The 6,712-nt window shown below is 41.7% G+C and overlaps 1 long non-coding RNA gene across 1 annotated transcript; it reads left to right on the plus strand.

Annotated features, from left to right (window-relative positions):
- Positions 1-238: 238 nt before the first annotated feature.
- Positions 239-5,166, plus strand: LOC310841201. Its single transcript, XR_014562400.1, has 3 exons — positions 239-606; positions 3,436-3,565; positions 5,008-5,166. It is a non-coding gene; the product is annotated as an uncharacterized lncRNA (long non-coding RNA).
- The last annotated feature ends 1,546 nt before the right edge of the window (positions 5,167-6,712 follow it).

Here is a 6,712-nt window from a genome sequence, read left to right on the forward strand (position 1 = left end):
GGGGGATTTTGCTGCATTTCAGGCCACCTGTGTGTACATAGCCCAAGCCCAAGAATTTGTTTTCAGTGCCAAGCTGAATGGGGCTCATGGTCCTTCCATCCCTGATGACCCAACAAGCCTTCCTTTGTTTTAGACATATAATATAGAATTGAAGGAGCGACAGAGAAGGTTGACGGAGACTTTCTGCTGTCTTGTTAAACAATTGGGAGTCAATAAATCAGCCATGGATCTACCAGGATGTACTCAGTGACTTGGCTGGGTGCTTTTTCCTGGTTTTGCACCCTCTAGGTCTTACCACAGGCCAAAACATCTAATCTCTGCATCTCTCCATATCATTTCAAGAACACTGTGCTTAGGGTTGGGTTTGCAGCCCCATCTTCCTTCAGGGCATGGTGACAACTTGCTAGACTTCTCAAGGAAGTGGGAGGGAACAGCTTCCCAAGGATCCTACAAATATGGGAAGCTCAGCCCTCCCAACCCTGACAGCCTTCGCCCTTGTAGCCCTGCATTGAGCCTTTCTGCATCCATCCATCCATCCTCACAGAGCCATGAAGATCCTTCACCTATTCTGGGCTGCCCTGTCTTTGCTGCTGCTGACTGCTTCAGGTAAGGGATGGAGAGGAAGGAGGGAGAATGCTGTTCCGCTTACGTTCTGCATAGGAAAAGCTAACATAACAATGAAGCCTGACCAGGAAAAGGGGCAAAAGAGGACACAGGTTTGCAGGAAATGTGCATGTGCTGATTTACACGTAAAGATACACATTTAGTCATGATTGACAGGTCACAGATTTTGGATTTCTGGGACCATACATACACACCAGCTCCCAGAGAGGAGCTTGCAGACATTTTGCTCTTTCCTAGTTCTTTCTAGTAAAGGTAAAGGTACCCCTGCCCATTAGGGCCAGTCGTGACCGACTCTAGGGTTGCGCGCTCATCTCGCTCAAGAGGCTGGGAGCCGGCACTGTCCAAAGACACTTCCGGGTCACGTGGCCAGCGTGGCGAAGCTGCATCTGGCGAGCCAGCACCAGCGCCGCACACGGAAACACTGTTTACCTTCCCACTAGAAAGCGGTCCCTATTTATCCACTTGCACTTAGGGGTGCTTTCGAACTGCTAGGTTGGCAGGAGCTGGGACCGAACGATGGGAGCTCACCCTGCCGCAGGGATTCGAACCATCGACCTTTCGATCAGCAAGTCCTAGGCTCTGTGGTTTAACCCACAGCGCCACCCACGTCCCCATAGTTCTTTCTAAATTTAATTTAATTGTGCAATGAAGTCTCTGATCCATTTCCAAAAAAAGTTAAAACATTAACATTGGGAACAAAGAAACAAATAAAAACAGGTGGTAAACGCCATCCACTTCAGATGGCAAGGATAGCTCTGAATGGCTTGAGCTACAGGAGTGTAGATTTCAGTTGAATGGAGGTGGGCTCCATTCTCCATTGGGGATGAGCATCTGTTGGGGATGTTCAAATTCTAGATTCCTTGTGTTGCTCACAGGGTGGATGAGATAACTTGCACGAAATAATAATAATAATAATAATAATAATAATAATAATAATAATAATTTATTTATACCCTGCCCATTTGGCTGGGTTTCCCCAGCCACTCTGGGCAGCTGCCAACAGAACACTAAAATACAACAATCTATTAAACATTAAAAGCTTCCCTAAACAGGGCTGCCTTCAAAGGACCCCTAGAAAGTTAAGTCCAGTCAAAGGCAACTATGGGGTTGTGGCGCTTATCTCACTTTCAGGCCGAGGGAGCCGGCATTTGTCCACAGACAGCTTTCCGGGTCATGTGGCCAGCATGACTAAACCGCTTCTGGCACAACGCAACACCGTGACAAGTGCCAGAGTGCACGGAAACGCCCACAAATTAAAAGATCAAAACTTCCAATAATTCTCATTATACTACTTATGTAGGGACACGGGTGGCATTGTGGGTTCAACCACAGTGCCTAGGACTTGCCGGTTTGAATCCCTGCGACGGGGTGAGCTCCCGCTGCTCGGTCCCTGCTCCTGCCCACCTAGCAGTTTGAAAGCATGTCAAAGTGCAAGTAGATAAATAGGTGCCGCTCCGGCGGGAAGGTAAACAGCATTTCTGTGCGCTGCTCTGGTTCGCCAGAAGCAGCTTAGTCATGCTGGCCACATGACCCGGAAGCTGTATGCTGGCCAATAAAGCGAGATGAACACCGCAACCCCAGAGTCAGTCATGACTGGACCTAATGGTCAGGGGTCCCTTTACCCTTCACATTTACTAATGTTATCTGTATCCCTTGTACAGGTTTATATTATTTTATTTTGTATATAGACATATAATCCACTATTACATTTTGAATAATTCTTGGTTGTCAGTATCACTCTATTTCTGCAAGTATCTTATTGTTCGTGCAGTAAGTTTTCAAGTATTCTTTATATATTTCCCATTCCCTAAATACCTTTTGGTTTGACATTCCTCTAAGTTTTCCAGTCAATTTTTCTAGTTGCAGGTATTCTATCTTAAGAATTTGCCACTCTGTGATTGTTGGTAAGGTTTCATTTTTCCAATTTCTTGCCACTGTTATTCTGGCTGCCGTAACTGCGTACATAAACAATGGTCTTTATTATTATTATTATTATTATTATTATTATTATTATTATTATTATTTCCATTGGTTGTATTCCTAATAGAAAAATTTCTGGGTTTTTTTAGAAATGTAAATTTGAATAGTTTTTTTAAATTTGCTACAAAAAAAATTCCTTCCAGTAGCACCTTAAAGACCAACTAAGTTAGTTCTTGGTATGAGCTTTCGTGTGCATGCACACTTCTTCAGATACACTGAAACAGAAGTTACCAGACCCTTCTATATAGTGAGAAGGTGGGGAGGGGTATTACTCAGAAGGGTGGTGGGAATGGGTGATTGGCAGATAGCTGCGATGAGCCTGTTGACGACTCTTAACGACTGCAATAGGTCTTACAGGAAAAAGCAAGGGGTGAGAAGGTGAAAAATGGCTTTGTCATGTATAATGAGGTAAGAATCCAATGTCTTTGTTCAGACCAGGTTTCTCCATGGATTTAAGTTTGGTAATAAGTTGCAATTCAGCAGCTTCTCTTTCCAGTCTATTTCTGAAATTCCTTTGTAGTAAAACAGCTACTTTGAGATCTTGTATAGAATGTCCTGGGAGATTGAAGTGTTCTCCTACTGGTTTCTCTGTCTTGTGATTCCTGATGTCAGATTTATGTCCGTTTATTCTTTGGCGTAAGGCCAAATTCACTGTAAATGTTGTTCCAAAATTCACAGATCACCTCGCAATTCCACCACATACAGAAATATGATCCTGTATCTTTTTTGCATATCCAACATAAAGTTTCCCATTTTGAAGTTTCCCTTCCCTTCCCTCCACTTCTGAATTTGCAATGGACAGGGATCTTTTTTGTTTCTCCTTTTGCAAAGGATTTGCCGAGGAAGACCCAAATCTTGGACCAGATTGCTATAAGAGAGGCAGCACTTGCAAATCTAACAAGTGTCCCAAAGGAATGATTCAAGATGGAATGTGCAACATGAAAAAGATATGTTGCAAGAGGTAAAAAGAGCTCAAACAAGGTGCCAGAGATGAACTTAAATATTATTATATTCTTAACATTTTCATACCATACTTATTTTCATATTTCCACTTACACTTTATTATTTTCCAGTTTGTACATCTTAATTTCTCTGTTATTAATTGTAAGCGTTAAACTGAACCCTGCTAGTGAGTCCACTTCTTTGCAGTTTTTCTGTAGGTAGAACATAAATGATTCCCAGTCTCTATTGTTCTTATCTCTAAGTTTCCCAGTCAACTTTGTCAGCACATTCCACCAGTTTTTCTTGCCATTCTTCTTTAGTTGGTATCTTGTCATCTTTCCATTTCTGGGCTGGAAAAATCCTAGCCACTGTTGCTGCATACATAAATAATGTATTCTGCTCTTTTGACAAGTTTTGACCTGTAATGCCCATCAAGAAAGCTTCTGTTTTTTTAACAAATGTTATCTTAAACATTTTTTTTCCATTTGGTTAGAAATCATTTCCCCAAAGTTTTTGGTTATTTTACAGTTCCACCACATATGAAGAAATGTGCCTTCCTTTTCTTTACACTTCCAACACTTATTGGAGCCTGTTCTATAAATTTTAACCATTTTTACAGCAGGGATATACTATCTGTACATCATTTTCATATACAGTGGTACCTCAGGTTAAGTACTTAATTCGTTCTGGAGGTCTGTTCTTAACCTGAAACTGTTCTTAACCAGGAGCACCAATTTAGCTAATGGGGCCTCTTGCTGCTGCTGCGCCGCTGGAGCACGATTTCTGTTCTCATCCTGAAGCAAAGGTCTTAACCTGAAGCACTATCTCTGGGTTAGTGGAGTCTGTAACCTGAAGCGTATGTAACCTGAAGCGTATGTAACCCGAGGTACCACTGTAATTCTCTTTCAACAGTATACAATCAGCAAATTTAAAGTTCGCTTTCCATAATTTTTCCCAGTCTTCCATTTGTATATTATGCCCTAAATCTTGTTTCTACATCATCCTTTAGACCTATGATGCATATTTTATTTTACCTACTTACGTTATCCGCATCCTTCAGTTTCCTGTTCAGGGAAGTTTTTAATGTGTGACATTTTAGTGTATTTTTGGTCTCTGTGGAAGCCGCCCAGAGTGGCGGGGTACAAATAATAAATTTATTATTATTATTATTATTATTATTATTATTATTATTATTATTATTATCTTCTTTCAGTTCAGCTCACTTTTGTTATGCTATAATGCGGCATCAAAATGATCTGGGATTTAGGCTGTTGCATTCTTAGTCTAACTGTTCAATCGTTTAACATTCTATCGTTTAACATTCCTCCGAATTCTATCGTTTAACATTCCTCCGAATTCTCCGCCTTCCTTTCTATGATTGTAATTTTGACACCCGATTCCAGGTGATATGGAAGTAAACTGGGGTTTTTTTGCTTTTGTTTTCATTTGCTTGTTTTTAAGCGTCCCATAAGCTTGATGCCAGCTTAAACAGGACCTTTGAAAATTGGGAGATGCTCCTTTACTTTGAGAGCTACTGGATCCTGCTTCAGCCCCAGCTGGAGTCTCCTCCTTCTCCAGCAAATCATCCAGATCAGAAAGAGGAAGCCTTTGCAATATTCGCATTGGTTGTATGTGCTTCTCCCTCGCAATAAAAGCAAATTAAAAAGCCACATTGCCTCTGCTTCTGATTTTTAGCTCATGTTTCTCCTAATTCTGCAATGCAGTACTCTAACCTTGTATCACGTATATATATATATAATACTGTAATGCATATAGTTGGTGAAAGTGGGCATGAATATGGCAAAAATAATAAGTATAATAACAATAATTGTTATTAATCATACACCACCCATCTGACTGGGTTGTCCCAGCCATTCTGCCCCAGCATCCTATTAACAAAGATTGCTTCACAAAAATATGCATCTTGTGCAAAATTTTATACAAACATGCAGCAGAAAAAAGGCATCAGGGAAGGAAGGAAGGAAGGAAGGAAGGAAGGAAGGAAGGAAGGAAGGAAGGAAGGAAAATGTTTCCCTTTGGTGGATGCATTTCAGTTATTTTTTTATTTTTATTTTTTAAAGAAAAGATCTCGCAGGTCTCCCTGTTCATTGTGTGGTACTCTGTTGGAAGTCCTATATTTTTTAACCTGAACAACAAGGCGAACATTAATAATAATAATAATAATAATAATAATAATAATAATTTTAAAAATTATTATTTGTACCCCGCCCATCTGGCTGGGTTTCCCCAGCCAATCTGGGCAGCTTCCAACAAAGATTTAAAATACATTAAACATTGCCTGAACAGGGCTGCCTTCAGATGTCTTCTAAATGTTAGGTAGTTGTTTATCTCTTTGACATCTGATGGGAGGGCGTTCCACAGGGTGGGCCCCACTACCGAGAAGGCCCTCTGCCTGGTTCCCTGTAACCTCACTTCTCACAGCGAGGGAACCGCCGGAAGGCCCTCAGTGCTGGATCTCAGAGTCCGGGAGGAACAATAGGGGTAGAGACGCTCCTTCAGGTCTACTGGGCTGAGGCCGTTTAGGGCTTTAAAGGTCAACACCAACCCTTTGAATTGTGCTCGGAAACGTACTGGAAGCCAATGTAGGTCTTTCAAGACTGGTGTTATATGGTCTCGGCAGCCAGTCCCAGTCACCAGTCTAGCTGCCACATTCTGGATTAGTTGTAGTTTCCGAGTCACCTTCAAAGGTAGCCCCACGTAGAGCACATTGCAGTAGTCCAAGCATGAGATAACCAGAGCATGCACCACTCTGGCGAGACAGTCCGCAGGCAGATAGGGTATCAGCCTGCATACCAGATGGAGCTGGTAGACAGCTGTCCTGGATACAGGATTGACCTGCGCTTCTATGGACAGCTGTGAGTCCAAAATGACTTACTGTCCTTATGATAGCATAAGCCAACCTCCCTCATCCTAGTGGCTTGCGTTAGCCGGATCCTCAGTGAATCTATTTATTACTTCTGTATTTAAACAATTTCATTAAAAAATACAGCAAGCTGGTATACAATTTACAAAATTGCAGCCACTTTGATGAAAGCAAAATTGCAGTCACTATTGACAAAAGCATCAATCAATCTGCATGTCCTCCAAGTGTTGCTGTTTTCCAAGGACAGCCCAGGATTCACAAAAGCCATCTTGGTTTCCGATT

Source organism: Podarcis gaigeae (genome assembly GCF_964106915.1).
Source record: "Podarcis gaigeae genome assembly, chromosome: 3".
NCBI classification, from domain to species: Eukaryota; Metazoa; Chordata; class Lepidosauria; order Squamata; family Lacertidae; genus Podarcis; species Podarcis gaigeae.